The sequence below is a fragment of the Haliotis rubra genome, unplaced genomic scaffold (assembly GCF_003918875.1).
Source record: "Haliotis rubra isolate DU_JTF1 unplaced genomic scaffold, ASM391887v1 Scf2242, whole genome shotgun sequence".
NCBI classification, from domain to species: Eukaryota; Metazoa; Mollusca; class Gastropoda; order Lepetellida; family Haliotidae; genus Haliotis; species Haliotis rubra.
This window is the reverse complement of record NW_025766273.1, coordinates 22,547-38,881: the sequence shown is the minus strand read 5'-3', so window position 1 is coordinate 38,881 and position 16,335 is coordinate 22,547.

Sequence of the window (16,335 nt, the reverse complement as noted above, 5' to 3'; positions counted from 1 at the left end):
GGTCGGCGATTAAGCCGCCGGATCAATGTAGCCAGGCAAATGGCGATATGTCAACGCGTACCAGATTAAGTGCCGACCGTATTGGCGACAGGCGCCCGACCAGTGTACCGGATTGCCGACAAGGCAGTGATTGAAGTCGAGGCTCGAAAGATGAAGTGCCCGACCACCGGCGACAGTCACCTCGACTGACAGGTACGAAAGATTAGCGCTCGACCGACAAGCTCGACAAAAATTTGGCGACAAGTGCCCGACCGTGCTCGAAGATAAAGTTTCCCGACAGTATTGAAGCGATTGGGCACCGACTACGTACCGGCGACCAGGCGTCGATACCGGCGATTAAGCCGTTCGACCATAAAACCGGCGATTAGGCGTTCTGGCCACGCAGTACCGGCGATTAACCGATGGGGTACCGGCGACAGTGCTCGAAGGTAAAATGGCACCGGACGAATGCGGCATTGGCGATTAGCCGTTCGACGTAAAATACCGGCGATTATCGTCAATGTAAAATGGTTTATCGTGTCGACAATCGTAACGGCGATGTTCTATCGGTCGTATTGTCAGTCGTTCGACAATGCAATCGGCGACAGTCGATCACCGTAAACGGCTTATCAATCGCTCGACCATGCGTATTGGCGACAAGCCGCCCGACTGGCGACAAGCCGTTCGACCATACCGGCGACACCGTTCGACCATGTATTGGCGACAAGACGGTACCGGCGATTGCCGCTCGACAAAAAGTACCGGCGATTATGCCTCGACATACCGGCGAAGTGCTCGACCATGTGTACCGGTGACAGGTTGGCAGCCGTCGATCGGGCGTACCGGCTAGGCGCTCGACACCGCACCGGCGACAAGCCGTTCGACCATGTACCGGCGATTAAAGTTCGCCGGTGTGCGGCGATTGTGCGCTCGACCATGTGCACGAAGAAGTGCCGAAGGTGTCGGCAATAGTTCCCGACAATGCGTACTGGCGTCAGTCGTCGACACCGTGTACCGGCGACAGTCGTCGATCACAGGTCGGCGACAGGCGCTCGACTGGCGTGTACGACGACTGTAAGCGCTCGACACGTGGTGATTAGTCGCCCGACCATGCAGTACCGAAACCAGGCGCTCGACCATGCGCCCGGCGACAGGCTCGATTATGCGTACCGAAAATAGTGCCTCGACAATGTCGGCGATTAAAGTGCTCACCATATGCGCGGCGACAAGCCGCTCGGCACCGGGAAAATAGTGCCCTATCGTAAGTACTGGTTGAAGTCGTTCGACCATGTAAAATGGCGATCAGGCGCTCGACAATGCGTCATGATGCTCGACGTCGAAGTTGCCTCGATAAAATGGCGACAGTCACCGAAAATGACAGTACCGGCGATTAAAGCCTCGACTACGTGCGGCGCGCCCATCACCGGCGATTAAGCCGCCCGACCGAGCGTCGGCTAGGTGCCCCGTACCGGAAAGATGCTCGACAATGTCCCGGCGACAAGTTCGGACCGTGGCCGGAAGCGATAGTTCGACCGCAAGTGGCGATTGGGGCCGTCGCCGCAAAATGGCGACCGACTGCGTACGACGATTAAGCGCACGTGGCAGACAAGCCGCCGATACCGGCGACCAAAGCCGACGTACCGGCGACAGGCGCGCCGATTATGCGTCATGACAGGGGTACCGACTGCGTCGGTAGGCGTCGACGTACCGGCGATGTCAGTTCGGACTGTCGGCGATTGTATCGGGTCAAAAACCGAGATTGTGCGCCCGACGTGTACTGGCGATAAGGCGCATGATTGTCAAAATATGATTAAGTGCCCGGACAATGCGGCGACAGGCGCCGATCAGCGGCACAGGCGACAGGGGTGCTCGTAAATGGCGACAGTCGCTCGACCATGTACCGGCGAGCCAGGCGTGCCGACCGGCGTAATGGCGCCAGGCGCCCGACAATGTACCGGTGACCAGTACCGGCGAGTCAGGCGTTCGACTACGTATTGGTGATTAAAGCCGCTCGACGCGCCTTCATAGGGTCGACAATGGCGATTATTGTTCGACCATGTACCGGCGACAAAAGCTCGGTCGCGTTCGACCATATGATTAGGCGCCTGAATATCGGTAATTAGTTCCGACAATGGCATTGGCGATTGCCGTTCGATCAGTCGTCAAAAACGGCGATAGGGTTCGACAGGTACCGGCGATTAGTCAGTTCGACAATGCATTGGCGACGATCATCGTACCGGCGGATTAGTCGTTCGATCACGTACCGCTGACACCGTTCGACCATGATTAGTCACGGATAACAATATGATTAGTCGTTCGATCATGTGTACCGGCGACACCGTTCGACCATGTATTGGCGATAAGCCGTTCGACAATGTAGTACCGGCGATTCGACACGTGGTATCATGATTAATGTTCGACCATGTATTGATGATTATCAATTTATCATCGTACCGGCGATCATCGTTCGACGTAGTAATCGGCGATTAAGTCATTCAACCGCATTGGCCAGTTCGATCGTACCGATGATATCGTTCAACGTATCGGCGTCATTTCGCTCGATCAATGTACCGGCGATTAGTCGTTCGACCATGCGTACCGGCGATTCGACCATAATGGTTCGAATGCGTCGGCGAAGTCTTCGACCATATTATATTCTATCATCGTACCGGTGATAACGATTAGAAGTTCGATCAACGTATGGCGATTAGTCGACTACGTATCGGTGATCCGCGTTCGACCGATAGTACCGACAGGCGTTCGATTGAGCGTACCGGCGACTGCTCGATCAATCGCGGTCGAAGCGCGACAGTCAACTGTAGTGATGAGGTGGGCGATTGAAGCACCGACAATAAAATGATAAATCATCAATCGTATGGCGATTAGTACCGGAATCGGTGATTGCCGTTCGACCATAAATAGTGCCCGTTCGACAGGTACCGGCGATTCGACAACGGTACCGGCGATTAGTCGTTCGACTGATGTACCGCTGATTAGCGTTCTATCGTACCGGCGATAAGTTCGATCATAACCGGCGTCGATCAATCGTACGCGACATCATCCGACTGATAATCGAAGATTAAGTCGAAGTCGTTCGACAATGACCAGGCGTTCGTACCGAAGTGAAGTTCGACCGAAGATTGAAGTCGCTCGATCATCGCACCGGCGATTGTAAGTTCGACAATGATAGTTCGACTGAATCGATAAGTCGACGTGGCCCCATTGTCATCTCGACCGATGCACGACGATTGTAGCGGCAGTCGTTCAATGCGCAATGGTTATGACCGGTAGCGTCGACTGAGCGTACCGGCGATTACGATTATGCGGTAACAGATGACTGATGTGTACCGCGACAGGCGCCCGATCATGGCGATTATCATTCACCGTCGCGGTGATATTGTAAATATCGACCGAGGTAAACGGCGAAGTTCCATCAAGGTATCAAGATTAAGTCGTCGACAACGAATACTGGCGATTGAAAATGGCGATTGAAAACATCAACGTAATATGATTAGGCGCTCGACCAGTGTACCGACGACAAGCCGTTCTATCACGTCAGGCGATCGGCGAGCCGTTTGTCGGCGATTAGGTCGGCGGCGCCGACTGAGCGTACCGACGATTAAGTCGTGAAGTATGATAGGTACCAAAAATGCTATCATCGTTCGGTTGAAGACAGGGCGTTCGGTATCATTGTCGTTCGATCGATACTGGCGATCGGTTGGCGTTCATCAGTATTGATGATTAAAATAATGTCGATCATCGTATGAAGATTAAAGTCGACCATGTAAAAATGGCGAATAGTCGTCTTATCGCGGTATCGAACAGTCGTCGACCGATGCGCTCGGCGATTGAAGTTCGACCATGTATACGCGACCGATAATGATTAAAGTACCGAACATTGGTACCGGCGACCAAAGATCATCGGGGATTTAAATCATCAAGCAGCAAAATAGATTGGTTACGTCGACATTTGAACCCCGTATCAAAACATCTCACTCCATAATAGCGACACCAGCAAACTTTACGTACTGACGAAAAGTGATCATACATATCGGTTAAACCTTCATTATCATACGTACAACATTACAGGGGGCGCAAGTAGTCTACGCTTCACCTGTCGCGTTGGTGACAATATCACATGCAATATTTACGGGTCAGGTCATCGGTCAACCTTCACTCACCGCACAGGATACAACATAACACGCATCATTGTATAATGTCAAAACCTTTACTCGCCGCAATATGATACAAGACAATACGCAATTGTTAATATAGTGGCCGTAGGGTAAAGATAGCGGTTAAACTCGTCGCGTCATGACATATCAATACGCATTACCAGCGGGTCGTGGCAATTCGTCCTTCACCTACCGCGTCGGTGACATATCACACGCAGTCATTACAGCGGGTTGCCATTCATAAACAAACCCCACCTACCGTACAGATAATTACGTAACATTACGTCATTAATGGGTCGTAGGTGCAGAAAATGGTTAAACCTTCACTAATGCGTTGTGAATACATCATGGCCGGTTACAGGTCGTCAAGTCGACAACCTTCATTCACCGTACAGTGACATTATCACACGTATCACATCAATAGTTCGTAGGTTCAATGGTTAAATCTTCACCTTACTGCGTTGTAGACATACATTAATACCATAGTCAGCCCATAATAACCTTCACTATCGCACAGTGACATGTTCCACGCAATAATAGTGTTTCTGTAAGGTCAATCGGTCGTCTTCACTTCCACCGCACCGGTGACATCCACGTAATTAATACAGTAAGCGGTTCACGGTTAAACCTTCGGTTTCACCGTCCAGACATTATCGCCATTGCCGACATAGTGTAGGCACTACCGGTCTTCACTACCGTACAGGATACATCGGGTTAATGGTCATTGTTAGTCAGCCAGCAGCCCACGTTCAAAATCTTCTTACCACGTCATACATTTACGCATCGTTAATATTATGGGCCGTAGTCTTCATCGGTTAAACCTTCATTCCACGTCATACGCATCGCCATCGCTGGGCCGTAGGGCAGCCCAATGGTTGTACCATTCACTTCGTCGCGTTATCGAGGGCCAGCCCAACCGTTAAACCTTCATTCCACCGCACAGCATTACAATATCATACGTAACAGATTGAAGGCCGGCCGCAGGGTAGTAAAACGGTTAAAATCTTCACCAATGTTGATTGATGTCAGTATTGTATTGCCACCATCTTCACTCATCGGTACAGGATATACATTAACACGTACTCGCCACATGGCCAGCGCCAGCCTGGCTAAACCTTCACTCTGGTCAGTACAGTGACATACATCACACGCAATATCACAGGATCGTTCGCGCCCAATGGTTAAACCTTCATCTCCATCGCAGATTGAATATCAATACGCATCGAATACAGGGCCGTAAGTCGTTCAATCGGTTAAACCTTCCACTATCGCGTTATGACAATATCACAGCGGTCGTAGGCAAGTCTGGTCGGTCAAACCCTTCAATTCCCCACCGGGTACAGATACATCATTACGTATCATTAAAGCGGTCAGGGTAGTCATCGTTCAACCTTCACTCCACCGCACAGATACATCACGCAATTAATACAGCGTCGTGGCAATAATGTCCAACCCTTCCACTCATCGCATTGGTGACATAACATCACACGTAATATCGCCAGCGGCCGTAGGTGTTCATCGGTCAAACCTTCACCTAATCGCGCCGGTGACATCAATACGTCATTGCGCGGTCGTAGGGTAAATAACGTTCAACCTCTAATTCCACCGCACAGATTATCACACGCATCGACATCACAAAGCGGTCAGTGGTGGCAGTAATATTCAACCTCCACCCACCGTCATGACACATCACGGTCATTATCACAACCGAGGGCAGCCCAACGTTCAAACCCCCACTTCCACAGATTACAGCCATCGCTACGTATCAATATCGAATACGGGCTGAAGTTCAGTCCCTCTACTCCACCGCGCTATGACATAATATCATTATCGCATCATTACGATGGGTCATCATAGCCCACGTCCAAAACCTTCCACTCACCGGGTACAGATTGAAGGCCATCACACGGCCAGGTTGTAGAAAATGCCAACCTTCACCACCGCATTACAGGGTCGTTGGCAGTTCATCAAACCTCCACCATCAAAACAGACATCACATCGCCATTACCGGAGGTAAACCTCCATTCCACCGGTACAGACGTCATATCGTTGAGTCATTGGTAGGGCATGGTCAAACCTCTCACTCATCGCGTGACAGCGTTTAAGTCACATTGAGGTATCGTCATAGCCCAACGACAACCTTCAATTACCGCGTCGGCGATTACATCACACGGTCATATCAGGGCTATAGGGCATTAACGGTCAGATCTCCTTACCGTTGGTGACAAACATCACACGCATCACGATGCCGGGTAGCCCCATGCTCAAATTTCCACCTGACCGCACAGATTGCTGAATACGCAGAAAACACAAACCTTCACCTGTCGACAATATCATACGTGTCAGTTGATACCGTAGGCAATGTCCAAACCTTCCACTCACCGCGCCAGACACAAATATCACACGCAACATTGTTACCGCCCAGTTCAAACCTTCCACCTACCGCACAGACAACATCACACGTAATATCAGACCGTAGTGCCCACAAACCTTCCACTCCACTGCACAGGACATAAGACACATGCATCATTATCACAGCGGTCAGGCAGGCCAATTCAAACCCTTCCACCTGTTCGCAACAGTGACACATCAATACGCAATATCACAGTCCAACCCTCCACCTGACCGCGCCAGTGACAGTTACCGCTGACGGTCATAGCCGCAAGGCAAGTCTGGTCGTCAAACCTCCACCACCGCACAGTGACAACATCGAGCTCACATAAGCGGTAGTAGCTAATTTGCCAAACATTCACTCGGTCGCGCCAAAGATAAGCGTCTCCACATTACTCACCGGTTAAACCTTCACTATTTCCCAAAAAGGTGATACATCATACGCACATTATGGGAATGGTTAAACCTTCTACTTTACTGTACAGGATATGCCATTACATGTATTACATTACATATGGATTTTAGAAAAAATACAAAAGCAACAAAACCGAGCGGTTCCATTTTTCGATGATTACAACTATCGCCCTGGTGCCGGTACCATAATGAAATAAACAATGTGAGGAGCATTTATAAACTATCATTGCCAGGCGAGCATGTTGTAATGTGTTTCCAGATGGTGTTTAACTAGATCTTTGTACCATTATATATCAAGAATTCACACAGGCATGTGGAGACATCACTATGATAAGGCTGCCAAACAGAGAAGGTAGGGAAGATAATCAGGTGTGCAGGTGCAGGTAAAGCTGTTAGCTCATCAACATTACTAGAGCTGGCTTGGATCTTCAGAGACCCTCAGGACCATCAGATAGATGTTGAAAGTGACACTTCAAACAAAGAAACCAGTGGATTTTCCGTTTCTGTTTGGAAGAGTGCAATTTTTTTCAACATCTATCTGATTGGTCCTGGGGATATACCCAAGAGATCCAGAAAGTTTCCTTACTGAAATCCCATCGGCTAGTACTTGGAGTAAAGATGCCAGCACATACACACGCACACGCACGCACGCACGCACGCATGCATAGTCAGCATGCATACCCTCTGGCAACAAACCTTCTGTTTGGCAGAAGCACTCCTACAATCATAGTGATTTGTCATACATAATTTATATTATTGAGATTCTTGATATATAATGGTACAAGATCTAGACTGTAAAACACCCATCACTAAGGTACATTTTGACATACTTCGCATGCCTCATGTAGTGATAGGTTTTATAAAATAGGTTTTCCTCACATTGGTCTTGCACGGCTCGATTTCATGTGGGTACCGATGTTTCGGATACACCCAGAATGATAGTTGTAATCATCAGAAAAAAATGGAACCATGGTTTTGCTGCTTTTTTGTATTTTTTCTAAATCCATATACAACACTGTAATGTAATACATGTACATCCCTGTACAGTAGAGTAGAGAAGGCTTCAACCATTAGGGCTACCCTACAGCCTCCCTGTAATGTAATACATGTAATGTGGCATCCTGTACAGTAGAGTAGAAGGTTTAACCATTAGGCTACCCTACAGCCCCCCTGTAATGTAATGCATGGAATGTATATCTTGTACAGTAGAGTAGAATGTTTAACCATTAGGCTACCCTACCGCCCCCTGTAATGTAATAAATGTAATGTATATCCCGTACAGTAGAGTAGAAGGTTTAACCATTAGGCTACCTTACAGCCCCCCTGTAATGTATTACATGTAATGTATATCCTGTACAGTAGAGTAGAAGGTTTAGACATTACCCTACCCTACAGCCACTGTAATGTAATACATGTAATGTATATCCTGTACAGTAGAGTAGAAGGTTTAGACATTAGCCTACCCTACAGCCACTGTAATGTAATACATGTAATGTATATCCTGTACAGTAGAGTAGAAGGTTTAACCATTAGGCTACCCTACAGTCCCTTGTAATGTAATACATGTAATGTATATCCTGTACAGTAGAGTAGAAGGTTTAGACATTAGGCTACCCAACAGCCCCTGTAATGTATTACATGTAATGTATATCCTGTACAGTAGAGTAGAAGGTTTAGACATTAGCCTACCCTACAGCCCCCTGTAATGTAATACATGTAATGTATATCCTGTACAGTAGAGTAGAAGGTTTAACCATTTTCTACCCTACAGCCCCCCTGTAATGTATTACATGTAATGTATATCCTGTACAGTAGAGTAGAAGGTTTAGACATAAGGCTACCCAACAGCCCCATGTAATGTATTACATGTAATGTATATCCTGTACAGTAGAGTAGAAGGTTTAAACCATTAGGCTACCCCTACAGCACCCCTGTAATGTAATACATGTAATGTATATCCTGTACAGTAGAGTAGAAGGTTTATCCATTAGGCTACCCAACAGCCCCATATAATGTAATACATGTAATGTATATCCTGTACAGTAGAGTAGAAGGTTTAACCATTAGGCTACCCTACAGCCCCTGTAATGTAATACATATAATGTATATCCTGTACAGTAGAGTAGAAGGTTTAACCATTAGGCTACCCTCCAGCCCCCTGTAATGTAATGTATGTAATGTATATCCTGTACAGTAGAGTAGAAGGTTTAACCATTAGGCTACCCAACAGCCCCCTGTAATGTAATACATGTAATGTATATCCTGTACAGTAGAGTAGAAGGTTTAACCATTTTCTACCCTACAGCCCCCCTGTAATGTAATACATGTAATGTATATCCTGTACAGTAGAGTAGAAGGTTTAACCATTAGGCTACCCTACAGCCCCTGTAATGTAATACATGTAATGTATATCCTGTACAGTAGAGTAGAAGGTTTAAACATTAGCCTACCCTACAGCCCCCTGTAATGTAATACATGTAATGTATATCCTGTACAGTAGAGTAGAAGGTTTAGACATTAGGCTACCCTCCAGACCCCTGTAATGTAATACATGTAATGTATATCCTGTACAGTAGAGTAGAAGGTTTAGACATTAGCCTACCCTACAGCCCACTGTAATGTAATACATGTAATGTATATCCTGTACAGTAGAGTAGAAGGTTTAGACATTAGACTACCCTACAGCCACTGTAATGTAATACATGTAATGTATATCCTGTACAGTAGAGTAGAAGGTTTAACCATTAGGCTACCCTACAGCCACTGTAATGTAATACATGTAATGTATATCCTGTACAGTAGAGTAGAAGGTTTAACCATTAGGCTACCCTACAGCCCACTGTAATGTAATACATGTAATGTATATCCTGTACAGTAGAGTAGAAGGTTTAGACATTAGCCTACCCTACAGCCACTTTAATGTAATACATGTAATGTATATCCTGTACAGTAGAGTAGAAGGTTTAACCATTAGGCTACCCTACAGCCACTGTAATGTAATACATGTAATGTATATCCTGTACAGTAGAGTAGAAGGTTTAACCATTAGGCTACCCTACAGCCCCTGTAATGTAATACATGTAATGTATATCCTGTACAGTAGAGTAGAAGGTTTAACCATTAGGCTACCCAACAGCCCCTGTAATGTAATACATGTAATGTATATCCTGTACAGTAGAGTAGAAGGTTTAACCATTAGGCTACCCAACAGCCCCATGTAATGTATTACATGTAATGTATATCCTGTACAGTAGAGTAGAAGGTTTAACCATTAGGCTACCCAACAGCCCCCTGTAATGTAATACATGTAATGTATATCCTGTACAGTAGTGTAGAAGGTTTAACCATTTTCTACCCTACAGCCCCATGTAATCTATTACATGTAATGTATATCCTGTACAGTAGAGTAGAAGGTTTAACAGTTAGGCTACCCAACAGCCCCCTTTAATGTAATACATGTAATGTATATCCTGTACAGTAGAGTAGAAGGTTTAACCATTAGGCTACCCTACAGCCCTGTAATGTAATGCATGTAATGTATATCCTGTACAGTAGAGTAGAAGGTTTAACCATTAGGCTACCCTACAGCCCCTGTAATGTAATGCATGTAATGTATATCCTGTACAGTAGAGTAGAAGGTTTAGACATTAGGCTACCCAACAGCCCCCTGTAATGTAATACATGTAATGTATATCCTGTACAGTAGAGTAGAAGGTTTAACCATTAGGCTACCCTACAGCCCCCTGTAATGTAATACATGTAATGTATATCCTGTACAGTAGAGTAGAAGGTTTAACCATTAGGCTACCCTACCGCCCCTGTAATGTAATACATGGAATGTATATCCTGTACAGTAGAGTAGAAGATTTAACCATTAGGCTACCCTACAGCCCCTGTAATGTAATACATGGAATGTATATCCTGTACAGTAGAGTAGAAGGTTAACCATTAGGCTACCCAACAGCCCCCTGTAATTTAATGTATGTAATGTATATCCTGTACAGTAGAGTAGAAGATTTAACCATTAGGCTACCCTACAGACCCCTGTAATGTAATACATGTAATGTATATCCTGTACAGTAGAGTAGAAGGTTTAACCATTAGGCTACCCAACAGCCCCCTGTAATGTAATACATATAATGTATATCCTGTACAGTAGAGTAGAAGGTTTAACCATTTTCTACCCTACAGCCCCATGTAATGTATTACATGTAATGTATATCCTGTACAGTAGAGTAGAAGGTTTAGACATAAGGCTACCCAACAGCCCACTGTAATGTAATACATGTAATGTATATCCTGTACAGTAGAGTAGAAGGTTTAACCATTAGGCTACCCTACAGCCCACTGTAAAGTAATACATGTAATGTATATCCTGTACAGTAGAGTAGAAGGTTTAACCACTATGCTACCCTACAGCCCCCCTGTAATGTAATGCATGTAATGTATATCCTGTACAGCAGAGTAGAAGGTTTAACCATTATGCTTCCCTACAACCCCCCTGTAATGTAATGCATGTTATGTATATCCTGTACAGTAGAGTAGAAGGTTTAACCATTAGGCTACCCTTCAGCCCCATGTAATCTATTACATGTAATGTATATCCTGTACAGTAGAGTAGAAGGTTTAACCATTAGGCTACCCTACCGCCCCCTGTAATGTTATACATGTAATGTATATCCTGTACAGTAGAGTAGAAGGTTTAACCATTATGCTATATCCTTTTCGATAGTACATAAAGGAGACTGGTGTGTATTATAGAGTAAAAGTAAGAGATGTTTTATTTTGGGGTTCATCTCCAGGAGCATGCTCCAATATCTATTTTGCTGTATTGAGTCCCATCCGGAATTCGAACCCCATTCAGTCACGCACCTAGTCGCCAGTACAAATATTCAGGCACCTAATCGCCAGTACACATAGTCAGGCACCTAATCGCCAATATACATAGTCAGGCACCTAATCGCCAGTACACATAGTCAGGCAACTAATCGCCAGTACACATAGTCAGGCACCTAATCGCCAGTACACATCGTCAGGCACCTAATCGCCACTACACATTGTCAGGCAACTAATCGCCAGTACACATAGTCAGGCACCTAATCGCCAATACACATTGTCAGGCAACTAATCGCCGGTACACATAGTCAGGCACCTAATCGCCAATACACATTGTCAGGCAACTAATCGCCAATACACATTGTCAGGCACCTAATCGCCGGTACACATAGCCAGGCAACTAATCGCCAGTACACATTGTCAGGCACCTAATCGCCACTACACATTGTCAGGCAACTAATCGTCAGTACACATAGTCAGGCACCTAATCGCCGGTACACATAGTCAGGCACCTAATCGCCGGTACACATAGTCAGGCAACTAATCGCCAGTACACATAGTCAGGCACCTAATCGCCACTACACATTGTCAGGCAACTAATCGCCAGTACACATAGTCAGGCACCTAATCGCCAGTACACATAGTCAGGCACCTAATCGCCAGTACACATAGTCAGGCAACTAATCGCCAATACACATTGTCAGGCAACTAATCGCCAGTACACATAGTCAGGCACCTAATCGCCAGTACACATTGTCAGGCACCTAATCGCCAGTACACATAGTCAGGCACCTAATCGCCACTACACATTGTCAGGCAACTAATCGCCACTACATATAATCAGGCACCTAATCGCCAGTACACATAATCAGGCACCTAATCGCCAGTACACATACAGGCACCTAATCGCAGGTACCTAGTCAGGCACCTAGTCGCCAGTACACATTGTCAGGCAACTAATCGCCACTACACATTGTCAGGCACCTAATCGTCAGTACACATAGTCAGACAACTAATCGCCAGTACACATTGTCAGGCACCTTATCGCCAGTACACATAGTCAGGCACCTAATCGCCGGTACATATTGTCAGGCAACTAATCGCCAGTACACATTGTCAGGCAACTAATCGCCACTACATATTGTCAGGCACCTAATCGCCAGTACACATAGTCAGGCACCTAATCGCCAGTACACATTGTCAGGCAACTAATCGCCAGTACACATTGTCAGGCACCTAATCGCCAGTACACATAGTCAGGCAACTAATCGCCAGTACACATTGTCAGGCACCTTATCGCCAGTACACATAGTCAGGCACCTAATCGCCAGTACACATTGTCAGGCACCTAATCGCCAGTACACATAGTCAGACAACTAATCGCCAGTACACATTGTCAGGCAACTAATCGCCAGTACACATTGTCAGGCAACTAATCGCCAATACACATTGTCAGGCACCTAATCGCCAGTACACATAGTCAGGCACCTAATCGCCAGTACACATTGTCAGGCAACTAATCGCCAATACACATTGTCAGGCAACTAATCGCCAGTACACATTGTCAGGCACCTAATCGCCACTACATTACTGCCAGTACAATCGCCACTACATATAGTCAGGCACCTAATCGCCAGTACACATTGTCAGGCACCTAGTCGCCAGTACACATAATCAGGCACCTAATCGCCAGTACACATAGTCAGGCACCTAATCGCCAGTACACATAGTCAGGCAACTAATCGCCACTACACATTGTCAGGCACCTAATCGCCAGTACACATAGTCAGACAACTAATCGCCAGTACACATTGTCAGGCACCTTATCGCCAGTACACATAGTCAGGCACCTAATCGCCAGTACACATTGTCAGGCAACTAATCGCCAGTACACATAGTCAGGCAACTAATCGCCAGTACACATAGTCAGGCAACTAATCGCCAGTACACATTGTCAGGCAAGTAATCGCCAATACACATTGTCAGGCAACTAATCGCCAGTACACATTGTCAGGCAACTAATCGCCAATACACATAGTCAGACAACTAATCGCCAGTACACATAGTCAGGCAACTAATCGCCAGTACACATTGTCAGGCACCTAATCGCCAATACACATAGTCAGGCACCTAATCGCCAGTACACATTGTCAGGCAACTAATCGCCAGTACACATTGTCAGGCAACTAATCGCCAATACACATAGTCAGGCAATTAATCGCCAGTACACATAGTCAGGCAACTAATCGCCAATACACATTGTCAGGCAACTAATCGCCAGTACACATAGTCAGGCAACTAATCGCCAGTACACATTGTCAGGCAACTAATCGCCAGTACACATTGTCAGGCAACTAATCGCCAATACACATTGTCAGGCAACTAATCGCCAGTACACATTGTCAGGCACCTAATCGCCGGTACACATTGTCAGGCAACTAATCGCCAGTACACATTGTCAGGCAACTAATCGCCAATACACATTGTCAGGAACCTAATTGCCGGTACACATATTCAGGCACCTAATCGCCGGTACACATAGTCAGGCACCTAATCGCCAGTACACGTAGCCAGGCACCTAATCGCCAGTACACATAGTCAGACAACTAATCGCCAGTACACATTGTCAGGCACCTAGTCGCCAGTACACATTGTCAGGCAACTAATCGCCAATACACATAGTCAGGCACCTAATCGCCAGTACACATAGTCAGGCACCTAATCACCAGTACACATTGTCAGGCACCTAATCGCCAATACACATAGTCAGGCACCTAATCGCCAGTACACATAGTCAGGCAACTAATCGCCAGTACACATAGTCAGGCACCTAATCGCCAGTACACATAGTCAGGCACCTAATCGCCACTACACATTGTCAGGCACCTAATCGCCAGTACACATTGTCAGGCACCTAATCGCCAGTACACATAGTCAGGCACCTAATCGCCAGTACACATTGTCAGGCACCTAATCGCCAGTACACATAGTCAGGCAACTAATCGCCAGTACACATTGTCAGGCACCTAATCGCCAGTACACATAGTCAGGCACCTAATCGCCAGTACACATAATCAGGCACCTAATCGCCAGTACACATAGTCAGGCACCTAGTCGCCAGTACACATAGTCAGGCAACTAATCGCCACTACACATTGTCAGGCACCTAATCGCCAGTACACATAGTCAGGCAACTAATCGCCAGTACACATAGTCAGGCACCTAATCGCCAGTACACATTGTCAGGCAACTAATCGCCACTACATATAGTCAGGCACCTAATCGCCAGTACACATAGTCAGGCACCTAATCGCCAGTACACATTGTCAGGCAACTAATCGCCAGTACACATTGTCAGGCACCTAATCGCCAGTACACATAGTCAGGCAACTAATCGCCAGTACACATTGTCAGGCACCTAATCGCCAGTACACATAGTCAGGCACCTAATCGCCAGTACACATTGTCAGGCACCTAATCGCCAGTACACATAGTCAGACAACTAATCGCCAGTACACATTGTCAGGCAACTAATCGCCAGTACACATTGTCAGGCAACTAATCGCCAGTACACATTGTCAGGCACCTAATCGCCAGTACACATAGTCAGGCAACTAATCGCCAGTACACATAGTCAGGCACCTAATCGCCACTACACATTGTCAGGCAACTAATCGCCACTACATATAGGTCAGGCACCTAATCGCCAGTACACATTGTCAGGCACCTAATCGCCAGTACACATAATCAGGCACCTAATCGCCAGTACATAGTCAGGCACCTAATCGCCAGTACACATAGTCAGGCAACTAATCGCCAGTACACATTGTCAGGCACCTAATCGTCAGTACACATAGTCAGGCACCTAATCGCCGGTACACATTGTCAGGCAACTAATCGCCAGTACACATTGTCAGGCAACTAATCGCCAATACACATTGTCAGGCACCTAATCGCCGGTACACATATTCAGGCACCTAATCGCCAGTACACATAGTCAGGCACCTAATCGCCAGTACACATAGCCAGGCACCTAATCGCCAGTACACATAGTCAGGCAACTAATCGCCAGTGCACATAGTCAGGCACCTAATCGCCAGTACACATTGTCAGGCAACTAATCGCCAATACACATAGTCAGGCACCTAATCGCCAGTACACATAGTCAGGCACCTAATCGCCAGTACACATTGTCAGGCACCTAATCGCCAGTACACATTGTCAGGCAACTAATCGCCAGTACACATAGTCAGGCAACTAATCGCCAGTACACATAGTCAGGCAACTAATCGCCAGTACACATAGTCAGGCAACTAATCGCCAATACACATTGTCAGGCAACTAATCGCCAATACACATAGTCAGGCAATTAATCGCCAGTACACATTGTCAGGCAACTAATCGCCAGTACACATTGTCAGGCAACTAATCGCCAATACACATTGTCAGGCAACTAATCGCCAGTACACATTGTCAGGCACCTGATCGCCGGTACACATTGTCAGGCAACTAATCGCCAGTACACATTGTCAGGCAACTA